This window comes from Astyanax mexicanus, chromosome 6, assembly GCF_023375975.1.
Source record: "Astyanax mexicanus isolate ESR-SI-001 chromosome 6, AstMex3_surface, whole genome shotgun sequence".
NCBI classification, from domain to species: domain Eukaryota; kingdom Metazoa; phylum Chordata; class Actinopteri; order Characiformes; family Acestrorhamphidae; genus Astyanax; species Astyanax mexicanus.
Genome location: NC_064413.1, coordinates 52,269,489 through 52,281,146, shown reverse-complemented (window position 1 = coordinate 52,281,146; position 11,658 = coordinate 52,269,489).

Here is an 11,658-nt window from a genome sequence, read left to right as displayed (position 1 = left end):
GCCCCGCAACTGTACACATTATTCTTCTTTTATTACTTAGCTGAATATGATATCAAATAACTTCATAGGAACAATTTACACAAATCTCCTCCAGGTGCTCCAGGGAACCAAACCCAGAAGGTCTGGTACTTTAGAATAATTCAGGCGTTTTGCATTGATTATGTTCTGTGTATTTTTGATGAATCATAGTCTGAGGATATCTTAGGATACAATATACTGCAAAAAAAAAAACTCTATAGTGAAAATGATCTAACGCCAAGGCAGTACCGTGGTGAAATTAATGCATTAATATCATGCTTTCATCAAATGTTTGAAAGTAAACTTTGATCATACTTTTTTAAAAGTACAATATAGTTTATTTAAATAAATAGACTACTATGAAGTACACTTTTAGTTTAATGTAATTCAATATACGGTACTCCTAAAATACTTATTTCCAAATATACTTTTGTACATTTTTAGCAAAGTGTGTTAAAAACAACTTTTACAGTAGATCACCTAAAGTACAATCTATCATATAGCTTTTTAGAAAGTAAATTAAATTACTACTACTAATTAAAAAAAAATAAAAAATTGTAGTACAGTATATTAAAATATATTTTTATACCCAACGCAGTATACTAGAGGTGTACTACTTACAAAGTAAATGAACAAGCAGCGTATTTTTACTCTAATGTAAATATATTTAACATCAATTCTCAGTACATTTCTAATATACCTGGTGTATAATGATACAGTGATACAGTTTTATTACTCATTAAATGTATTATAATTGTACTGTAAGCATATTTAAAATATAGGGTTTCATACATGAAGTAGTTTAAATGTTATTTACTGTAAGTACATTTAAAATAGTTAAATTTTAGTACAGTTAAGTACACTTAGCACAATCTAAGTAAGATTTTTGTACTATTTTTATACTGTAATTAAAGTATAATAAGTACAAAATGCACTATAGCATAATAATGCTTAGTGTACTTTAATCTACTTTTTTTCCCTAGGGTGCTTTTACTGTTTTTAAAGGGCTTTTCCTACAAATGTTCATCTGTTTCCTGTTCCTTATTCCCATGAAAACAAACCAACCTGGTATTGTTGCAGATGTGCAATGACAAAGATGTTCTATACTATTGTATCCATGTTGGGGAATTATACTCCCACATATCTCCCACCTCATCTTCACTGTGCGCTTTTGATTTGGTCTAAACAAAACAAAAAAAAAGGCTTAAAATCAAATTCACAACCAGGAGGATCATGCCAACCCTAACGAACATATGCTGTATTGTTACAGTATGTGCTGAGGTGGTGGAACAATAGCAGGGTTATACACAATGCAGAATGCAAGAGCCAAAGCGACAGTATCAAACAGACAAAAGCAAATGCAAAAACATATATCGCTACTAGGGGTGTCACGATTCTCTAAATCCTCGATTCGATTTTATTTCCGATTTTAGGGTCACGATTCGATCCGATTCTTGATTTTCTTTTTTTTTTTCTTTTTTTTTTACAGCAGAGAGGCCTATGCCAGTTTTAGATTAGTCTATGGTCAGTCATTGGTTTGATTCATCAAATTTACAATATCTTATTTCAAAAGGTGGGCTTGATATAAGTGATGCAAAGTGATACAAGTGATCTGTAATACACCACATTAGGCACTAATGGTCAAATTTAAATAATTTAATTAAGATATATATGTAATGCCATCTAGTGGCTTTTGTGTGTACGCTATTAAAACAGCAATGTGCAGCATAGCAAAATAAATAATAAAACAATACCGGAACAGTCATGTAAAAAACAATAGAACAATTAGAGCCTTAACAAACTGAACTCTATCCTACTATAACAGTTAAACATGAAAAATAAGACTCGGTTCCTGAGAATGAGAAGTTTTTTTCTTTAATAAAGATATATTATTAACTTTATCGGAGAGAAAGATGCTCCTTAAGGTACCAAAACTATTAACATATTTGAGGCTAAAAAAAACAACTGTTATATTTTCAAGTTTTTCTTTAAGAAGATGAGAATGTCCACATTCTCTGGAGAAAGAGTTGCTCTTTGAGCAGTCACAATGTCCGCGGCGTCGGCTACAGTGTGCTGCTCCATTTGCTTGAGACCATGACATAATTTTGATCGATTTCGATATAATATCTAAATCGTGACACCCTAATCGTTACTATACAGATCCTTTAGTTCCGACTGTGTCCATTAAAAGTAGAGCTAAAAGTTAAAAAACACACCATAAAATATGGTACAAATATCTAGCCTAAGTAAAGGTAATGAGGATGGACCCTTAAGGCTGCCCCCAGGCAAGCAGGACATGGAAAGGTTGGCAATACTTTGCAAAGGCAACAAGTTACAAACATATATATATACAGTACACAAGGACAAATGAGACAAACGGGTGAGACTGATTAGTATTCTGGAGATGATGAGCACAAGAACATTCCCTCATTGGAGAGGTTATGGAAAATGTAATGAAGGTATTCAATGGAGGCAGAGGGAGAATAATCAGGATTCTGGATCTGAACTTTGTTTAGTCTAACCCAATTCTAATCCATGACATACTACATACAATATTTAAATATACTTAAGTAACATTTAAACATACTATTTCATATATCTAACCCCATATTTTAAATATGTTTACAGTAAAATTATAATACATTTAATACAGAGTATTACAACTGTATCACTATTTATTATACACCAGGTATATTAGAAATGTACTAAGAATTGATGCTAAATATATTTACATTAGAGTCCAAATATGCTTCTTGTTCCTTTTGTGAGTAGCACACTTCTAGTGTACTTGTTTGGTATAAAAATATATTTTGATATACTGTACTACAATTTTTAGCGTGTTATAAATTTACTTGAATTTACTTGAATTTACTTGAATTCACTTGAATCGTATACTTATATTTTCCTAATTATAGAAATACATTTAAACTGTAATATTTATGTAATACCTATATATATATTTAAAACATTTTACCAAAGTAGTAATTTAATTTACATTCTAAAAAGTCATACATTGATACATTGAACTTTAAGTGAACTACTGTAACAGTTGTTTTTGACAAACTTTGCTAAAAATGTACAAAAGTATATTTTGAAATATTGAATTACATTAAACTAAAAGTGTACTTCATAGCAGTCTATTTTTTTAAATACACTATATTGTACTTTTTAAGAATTTTGAGCAAAGTTTACTTTCAAACATTTGGTGAAAGCATAATATTAATGTACTTTTAATATATTTTAAGTAAGTGCATAAATCTGTTGGTATATTTACAGCATACTTAGACATTTCTCAACATGTTTTAAGTACAATTAAGCATATATATATATATATATATATATATATATATATTTTTTTTTTTTTTTTTTTTTTTTTTTTTTTTCACTAGTAGATGAATAGCAGAGATCCTTCACCATCCAAAGCCCACAGGTTCAGAAACCCTAGTATAGAAGAAACCATCAGTCAACATGTTTGCATAAATGTCCAGCTAACGTTACACAAATGCATTTCCCTCAATCTGCAGCTCCATCTTACAGATACTCAGTTTATATTCCATCTGAACTCAATCTGATGTCTTTCAGCCTGTCTTTTACCTCCAGCTGGAGCCGTGCTAAACGTATTCTAACAGATTTATGAGAGAGCAGATCATAATAAGGTAACATAGCTCTTACCTCGTGCTCTTCATCCCCCGATGAGACTCCCAGACCATCTGTCTCTCCAGGGTCATCCACATGAGCACAGTCAGAGTCACAGCTCACTGCACAGCCAATACATACAGTTCAACTAACTGCACACATTAAATAAGCTTCAGAATTTTTTTGTTTTTTAACATGCAGTATTGGGCAAATGTTTTAGGCACCTGTGGGAATTTCAGTAAAGAAAAAGCTTCTTATTTGTGCAGTAAGTGTTTATTAGCTCAGTAAAACACTAACATTACAATGAGTGTACCCTTGTGAAAAAGAAGTATACTTAAATTATGCTGAAATAGGTCTGTACTTAAGTTATGTTATTTTGGAGCCAATCATTTGTACTTAATTACTACTTATTTGTAATTAAAATTTTATAAATGTGCACTAAATTCATATTGAGTATACTAGTCGTACGTTTTAAGTTCTTTTACGACACTAAAGTAACTAAAGTAAACTTTTTGGGTATAAATTTAACACATAAAAGTTTATCACAGTTTTAATTTGTCAACACAAAATTATTGTTTTGTAGCAAATTTGACTGAAGTAGAGTTTTATTGCAGAAATATCGACTCCTTCCAGTTTTATCATAAAAAGCACAGTTTTATAAGCATATATTTTTACTAAGTACATCACCAGTATAAAATCAGCACAGCCAAATAAAGTATACTGTAAGGGCTGGCTCCAGGGCTAGGCGCCCTCCGATCACCAGAGGGGGGCAACGGGCAGCCTCAGGTAGCAATCAGGCCTAATCAGGAACACCTGTGGGTTGGTTTTAAAAGAGTGAGGAACACAGACCAGCAGTTGCTGTGTCTTTGTGTGTGTGAGAGTGTGTGTGAGTGGCCAAGTGGCTACTATTCCCTTATACTTTCGAGCTCTCGAGTCCCTGAGACATAATTTCTTTCTTTCCCTCCTTTTCCCTTCCTCTCAACAAAGAGAGAGTAAAAGAAAAAGTAACAAATAAATAAATAAATAAATAAATAAATAACTTATCTGTAAAAGGAAGGCTGTGCCTTCCTTTTCTCCTTTATTTTCCCCTATCTCAGTTTTTGAGTTTACCTTTTGTTGGAGGAGCCATTTTGTTTTGTTTAACTATTTTTCCCTGCCCCTGGGAAAGCCAGCCTCCTCCTGGCATCCTTTGTTCTCTTTTTCCCGCCAAAACCCCCACATTGGGTGCAGCTGTTTTGGCTAAAAGAGTGGTAGAGCACTCCTCTACCAATTAAACTTTGGTTTATATTTTATTTCCAACTTAATCTGCTCTCAGTCTTGTCTACACTGCCCTTGGGTCCTATTAACTGCCTTTACTAGGTAGCTCACCCAGTAAGGTGGTTTTGATCTAATAACCTAAGTTTGATTCCCTTTCTGGGTGAGCCCTTACAGAAAGACACAGCCACCATTATGGACCCAGCAGAGCAGCTTGACTTGGAGCAGATTAAAGTTGCCCTAACTAGCCAAGGGGCTGCCATTGGCAGACATGAGCAGGCCCTGCAGCAAATTCTAGCTCAGCTGCAGGGTCTGACTGAGGCCCTTTGCCAAGCCACCTCTGCCCCTCAGGAGGTGCCTGCCCCCCCTCAGCCTGTGCCTGCTTCCCCCTTGGTTGCAGCTCAGGATGTGGCACCTGTGGTAGCAGAGGCCACAGCCCCGCGGCTAGAACCACACCTGCCAACCCCAGAGCGTTATGCAGGAGAGCCAGGGGGATGTCGGGGCTTCCTTCTTCAGTGCTCCCTTGCTTTTGAGCAACAGCCATCTCGTTTTGCAACTGAACGAGCAAAGGTGGCCTACATGATCTCTCTCCTGACTGGACGGGCCCTGGATTGGGCTACACCAGTTTGGGAGAGACAGCCTGACGTGTGTGCCTCTGCGGTGTCATTTTCGACAGCTCTGTCTCGGACATTTGACCACCCTGTCCGCGGAGGAGATATCAGTTCCCGTCTCATGCACACACGTCAGGGGAAAAGGTCCGTGGCTGACTACGCCATTGATTTCCGTACCCTGGCGGTGGAAAGCGGGTGGAACTCCGTAGCACTACTAGCTGCTTTTCAGCAGGGCCTTTCTGAGGAGCTAAAGGATGAGCTGGCCCCTCGTGATCTCCCTACGTCGCTCGATGATCTAATCGATCTAACCCTAAGGTTGGATAATAGACTCAGAGAGCGACGTAGGCACCGGGAGTCCAGCAGCACCCACAGCTCCCGGAAGGTGCCTGCTGTTCCAGCACAACCCTCTACATCAGGGGATTTTATGGACGCAGGTGTCCAACCCATGCAGCTGGGTCACACTCGCCTCTCAAGGCAGGAACGTGAGGCCCGCATGCGAGAGGGACGGTGCCTCTATTGTGGCCAGTCAGGGCATCTGCGTCCAACGTGCCCTGAGCTGCAGGGAAACGGGCATGTCCGTCAGTAACGAGGGGGTCACTGACGGACGTACCTGTTCCCCCCCGTGAGTCTGGGGTGTTCCTCCACACAACCCTGTTGTGGGGGTCCTCAGAGGAACACCTCAGAGCTTTCATAGATTCGGGGGCTGCAGGGAACTTTATTGACGCTGTCTTAGCCAGGACCCTAAGACTACCCCTGGTTTTGCTGGACAGCCCTTTGCCCATCTCGGCTATTGATGGCCAGTCCCTTGAACCCGGGGTAGTCACACACCAAACCCGACCACTCTCACTGCAGATCGGAAAGCACATTGAGCAGATCACTTTGTATTTGATCAATGCTCCCGATCTGCAGCTGGTGTTAGGATTCCCCTGGCTACAGCGTCATAACCCATGCCTGGATTGGTCAACCAGGTCTGTGTTATCCTGGGGGCCCATGTGCCAAGCCTCTTGTCTTCGAACCCTTCATCCTCGAGAAAGGGGGGACAAACCCCTAGGGAATGAAGGGCCTGATCTTTCCCAGGTCCCACAGGAGTATTGGGACCTGTGGGAAGTCTTTAGCAAGAGGAAGGCCCAGATCCTGCCCCCACACCGGCCCTATGACATTGCCATTAAACTTCAACCTGGCACATGTCCTCCCCGGGGTCGGTTGTTCTCCCTTTCTGGTCCCGAGCGCAAGGCAATGGAGGATTACATCAAAGAGGCCTTGGCACTTGGGTTTATCAGACCATCCACATCTCCAGCAGGGGCTGGCTTCTTCTTTGTTGGGAAGAAGGATGGGGGCCTACGCCCCTGTATTGACTATCGTGAATTAAATAAAATCACAGTCAAAGATCGCTACCCCCTGCCCCTCATGACCTCCGCCTTCGAAGCACTACAACAGGCCAGTATTTTCACAAAGCTGGACTTGCGTAGTGCTTACAACCTGGTGCGTGTAAAAGAAGGTGATGAGTGGAAGACGGCTTTCATCACCCCATCAGGCCATTACGAGAACCTGGTTATGCCTTTCGGGCTCATGAATGCCCCAGCCGTCTTCCAGCGCTTCATCAATGAGGTCTTGAGGGAGGCACTTGACCACTACGTGTTCGTCTACTTGGATGATATTCTTATTTACAGTAAGAATGTAGATGAACACGTAGGCCATGTCAGACGGGTCCTCCAGCTCCTCCTGGAGAATCATCTCTTTGTGAAGCTGGAGAAATCTGTGTTCCATGCTCAGTCTATGTCCTTTTTGGGCTTTGTGGTCTCCCACAACCAGCTGAGCATGGACCCAGCTAAGACTCGGGCTGTGGCAGATTGGCCCCGCCCTACATCTCTGCGCTTGGTCCAACGCTTCCTGGGATTTGCCAATTTCTTCCGGAGGTTCGTGCGGAACTTCAGCTCTGTGGCAGCTCCTCTGACTGCCCTTACCCGGAAGACAGCAGGCCGCTTTCAGTGGACAGAAAGTGCCCAGGAAGCCTTTGATGAGATCAAGCGCCGCCTCACCACAGCCCCAATTCTCCAGCTTCCGAATGCAGAGCTCCCTTTTGTGGTTGAGGTTGATGCCTCTGAGGTAGGCGTGGGGGCAGTTCTGTCCCAGCGTTCTGGACCTGCCCATAAGTTGCAACCCTGCGCCTACTTCTCTCGTCGCCTCACCCCAGCTGAACGCAACTACAGTGTGGGAGATCGTGAGTTGCTGGCTCTTAAGCTCGCTTTGGAGGAGTGGAGACACTGGCTGGAGGGGGCCAAACATTCTTTCCTGGTCTGGACGGATCATAAGAACTTGGCCTATATCCAACAGGCCAAGCGTCTTAACCCCCGTCAGGCCAGGTGGGCTCTCTTCTTCACCCGTTTTGATTTCATCCTGTCATATCGACCGGGCTCTAAGAATACTAAGCCGGATGCCCTCTCCCGCCAGTGGGAGCCTGCCTCTCAGGAACAACAGCCGACTACCATCCTCCCAGAGGCATGTATCATAGCCCCTATTCAGTGGGGGGTAGAGAATGCTGTACAACGAGCGTTACAGCATGAACCAGACCCAGGTGGTGGGCCCCCTGGAAAGCTGTATGTGCCCCGCTCCACAAGAAGGCAAGTCATGCAGTGGGGGCATGCCTCGCCTTTTGTCGCACATCCTGGGGTGACCCGCACCCTAGAGTTCCTCCAGAGACGTTTCTGGTGGCCTCTTATGAACCAGGATGTGCGGGCCTATATAGCTGCCTGTGCCACATGTGCACAATGTAAAGAGCCCAGAACTAGGCCAGCTGGACTCCTGCATCCCTTGGCTATACCCTCACATCCATGGTCCCACATTTCCATGGACTTTGTCACAGGGTTGCCCGTCTCCCGGGGCAACTCTGTGATACTTGTTATAGTAGACCGCTTCTCCAAAGCTGCTAGGTTTATAGCACTGCCAAAGCTTCCATCGGCCAGGGAGACAGCAGAACTACTTCTTGAGCATGTGGTTCGCATTCATGGGTTGCCCAGAGATGTGGTTTCAGACCGAGGACCCCAATTTACCAGCCGGTTCTGGGGAGCCTTTTGTCGGCTCATTGGGGCAGGTGCCAGTCTCTCCTCTGGCTTTCACCCACAGTCTAATGGCCAGACTGAGCGGGTGAACCAGGATCTGGAGCGTACTCTTCGGTGTCTGGCCTCTTCCAGACCCTCTTCCTGGTCTGACCATCTTATATGGGCGGAGTTCGCCCATAACACACTACGGCACTCATCTTTGGGTATGTCTCCATTTGAGTGCCAATTTGGCTATGCTCCACCCATGTTTCCGGACCAGGAAGAACACACTGGGGTACAATCAGCAGCTCAGGTTATCCGACGTTGCCGCAGGGCATGGCAACGGGCATGCAGGGCTCTTTTGAAAGCTGTTGCTGCCCAAAAGAGAGCTGCTGACCGGAGGCGTAAACCGGCGCCATCATTCCGCCCAGGTCAGCGTGTCTGGCTTTCAGTCAGGGACCTCCCTCTCCGGGTTGAATCTCGGAAACTTGCACCCCGTTACGTTGGGCCATTCAAGGTTCTCCGCAAAATCAACCCTGTCTCCTATCGCCTAGCGCTGCCCCCCACTATGCGTATCAACCCCACATTCCACGTTTCCCGTCTTAAGCCCTTTCTGTGTACAACCAGTGCACCAGTGCCACCAGCTCCACGGACAATAGGTGGTGGACCCGCCTATACCGTCAGTCATCTCCTTGATGTCCGGCGGGTTCGGGGTAGCACCCAGTATCTGGTGGACTGGGAGGGCTATGGCCCGGAGGAGCGTTCCTGGGTCCCTGCACGGCATATTCTGGACCCTGCGCTCATACGGGCCTTTAGACGTGATCGTGCTGCGGGGTTGGGAACGTCTGGTGCCGTTCCTCGGGGGGGGGTCCTGTAAGGGCTGGCTCCAGGGCTAGGCGCCCTCCGACCACCAGAGGGGGGCAACGGGCAGCCTCAGGTAGCAATCAGGCCTAATCAGGAACACCTGTGGGTTGGTTTTAAAAGAGTGAGGAACACAGACCAGCAGTTGCTGTGTCTTTGTGTGTGTGAGAGTGTGTGTGAGTGGCCAAGTGGCTACTATTCCCTTATACTTTCGAGCTCTCGAGTCCCTGAGACATAATTTCTTTCTTTCCCTCCTTTTCCCTTCCTCTCAACAAAGAGAGAGTAAAAGAAAAAGTAACAAATAAATAAATAAATAAATAAATAAATAACTTATCTGTAAAAGGAAGGCTGTGCCTTCCTTTCTCCTTTATTTTCCCCTATCTCAGTTTTTGAGTTTACCTTTTGTTGGAGGAGCCATTTTGTTTTGTTTAACTATTTTTCCCTGCCCCTGGGAAAGCCAGCCTCCTCCTGGCATCCTTTGTTCTCTTTTTCCCGCCAAAACCCCCACATTGGGTGCAGCTGTTTTGGCTAAAAGAGTGGTAGAGCACTCCTCTACCAATTAAACTTTGGTTTATATTTTATTTCCAACTTAATCTGCTCTCAGTCTTGTCTACACTGCCCTTGGGTCCTATTAACTGCCTTTACTAGGTAGCTCACCCAGTAAGGTGGTTTTGATCTAATAACCTAAGTTTGATTCCCTTTCTGGGTGAGCCCTTACATATACTTTTTCAAAGTAGACTGAAATACAGATTAAGTAGGTAAAAATTTAAGTATAAGTAGAAAAAGTATACTTGAATTATTGCGCATATATAGTTCAAGTACACTATTATTATATTTAAATACACAACTTTTTTTACAAGGGATACAAACAGCAATTTTACAAAAAGCAGTTACAGCTTTTACAGCCCTGTTTTCTTTCCTTAAAACATCTCCTAATCTCTCCTCCTCATCCGAGTTTAATAGAGTTATTTCTAGTTCTCATCCTATTAATCAACACCTGGTTTGGTGAATTACTGGTAAATGCAGTAAATCAGGTGAGCTGCTGACAGAACTGAACATAATATACACATGCTGGCTGAGGAGCATCTTCAGTTTCAGGCTCACAGGATATTACATTAACTTAGTCAAAGATGAGAATTCCTTGTTACGTTTTAATGTATGTATGTATGTATGTATGTATGTATGTTTATTTGCATCTGTTCTAATCATATGTGGTGCTTTTTTTAGGTAAAAACACTCATATTGCTGAGATAAATTGATTAGTTTCATGTGCTTTGGTGCCTAAAACTTTTGCACAGAACTGTATATCTTGAAATAACCAGATACTGTATGTATGCATGTACGACCCCAAATCCAAGTTGAAACACCCTTACAAAAAAGAAGTTTATTCAAGTATACTATTAGTACACTTCTGTTAAACTGAAATGAAGCAATTATGCTTTCAGTTCAAGTATACTTTGTTTTGTACTTACTACAAGTAAGTACACTTAATAAGTACACTTATTACATAAGTATACTTGGCTTATAATGACAAGTATATAGAAAAGTATAAGTATATTTGCCATATTCTTGTACAGGTGTTGGACAATGAAACTGAAACACCTGGTTTTAGAGCACAATAATTGATTGTGGTGACGGACAGTTCTGGTGGAAACAGGAGAGTTGAGGTGCACATTGAATTCTGCCGTGATTTGATCAGCCGTGGTTTTATGTTTTTTGGATACAATCCGGGTTAGCACCCGAACATCCCTTTCAGACAGCTTCCTCTTACAGCGTCCACAGTTAATCCTGTTGGATGAGGTTGGTCCTTCTTGGTGGTATGCTGACATTACCCTGGATACCGTGGCTCTTGATACATCACAAAGACTTGCTGTCTTGGTCACAGATGCTCCAGCAAGACATGCACCAACAATTTGTCCTCTTTTGAACTCTGGTATGTCACTCATAATGTTATAGTGTGCATTGCAATATTTTGAGCAGAACTGTGCTCTTACCCTGCTAATTGAACCTTCACACTCTGCTCTTACTGGTGCAATAATGTGCAATTAATGAAGATTGATGCTCCAATTTAGCCTTGAAGGTAAATAGTACACGAGTTGCACTGATTAGAAATAGCTTCTACTCCATTACCACATAAATAATCTGAGTATTTCTTGCTTATTTTTATATGTGTAGTCTAATAGCAAGTCTAATTAAAGAACAGTTAAAAAGACCTACATCTAAAATTAGTAATATACTTC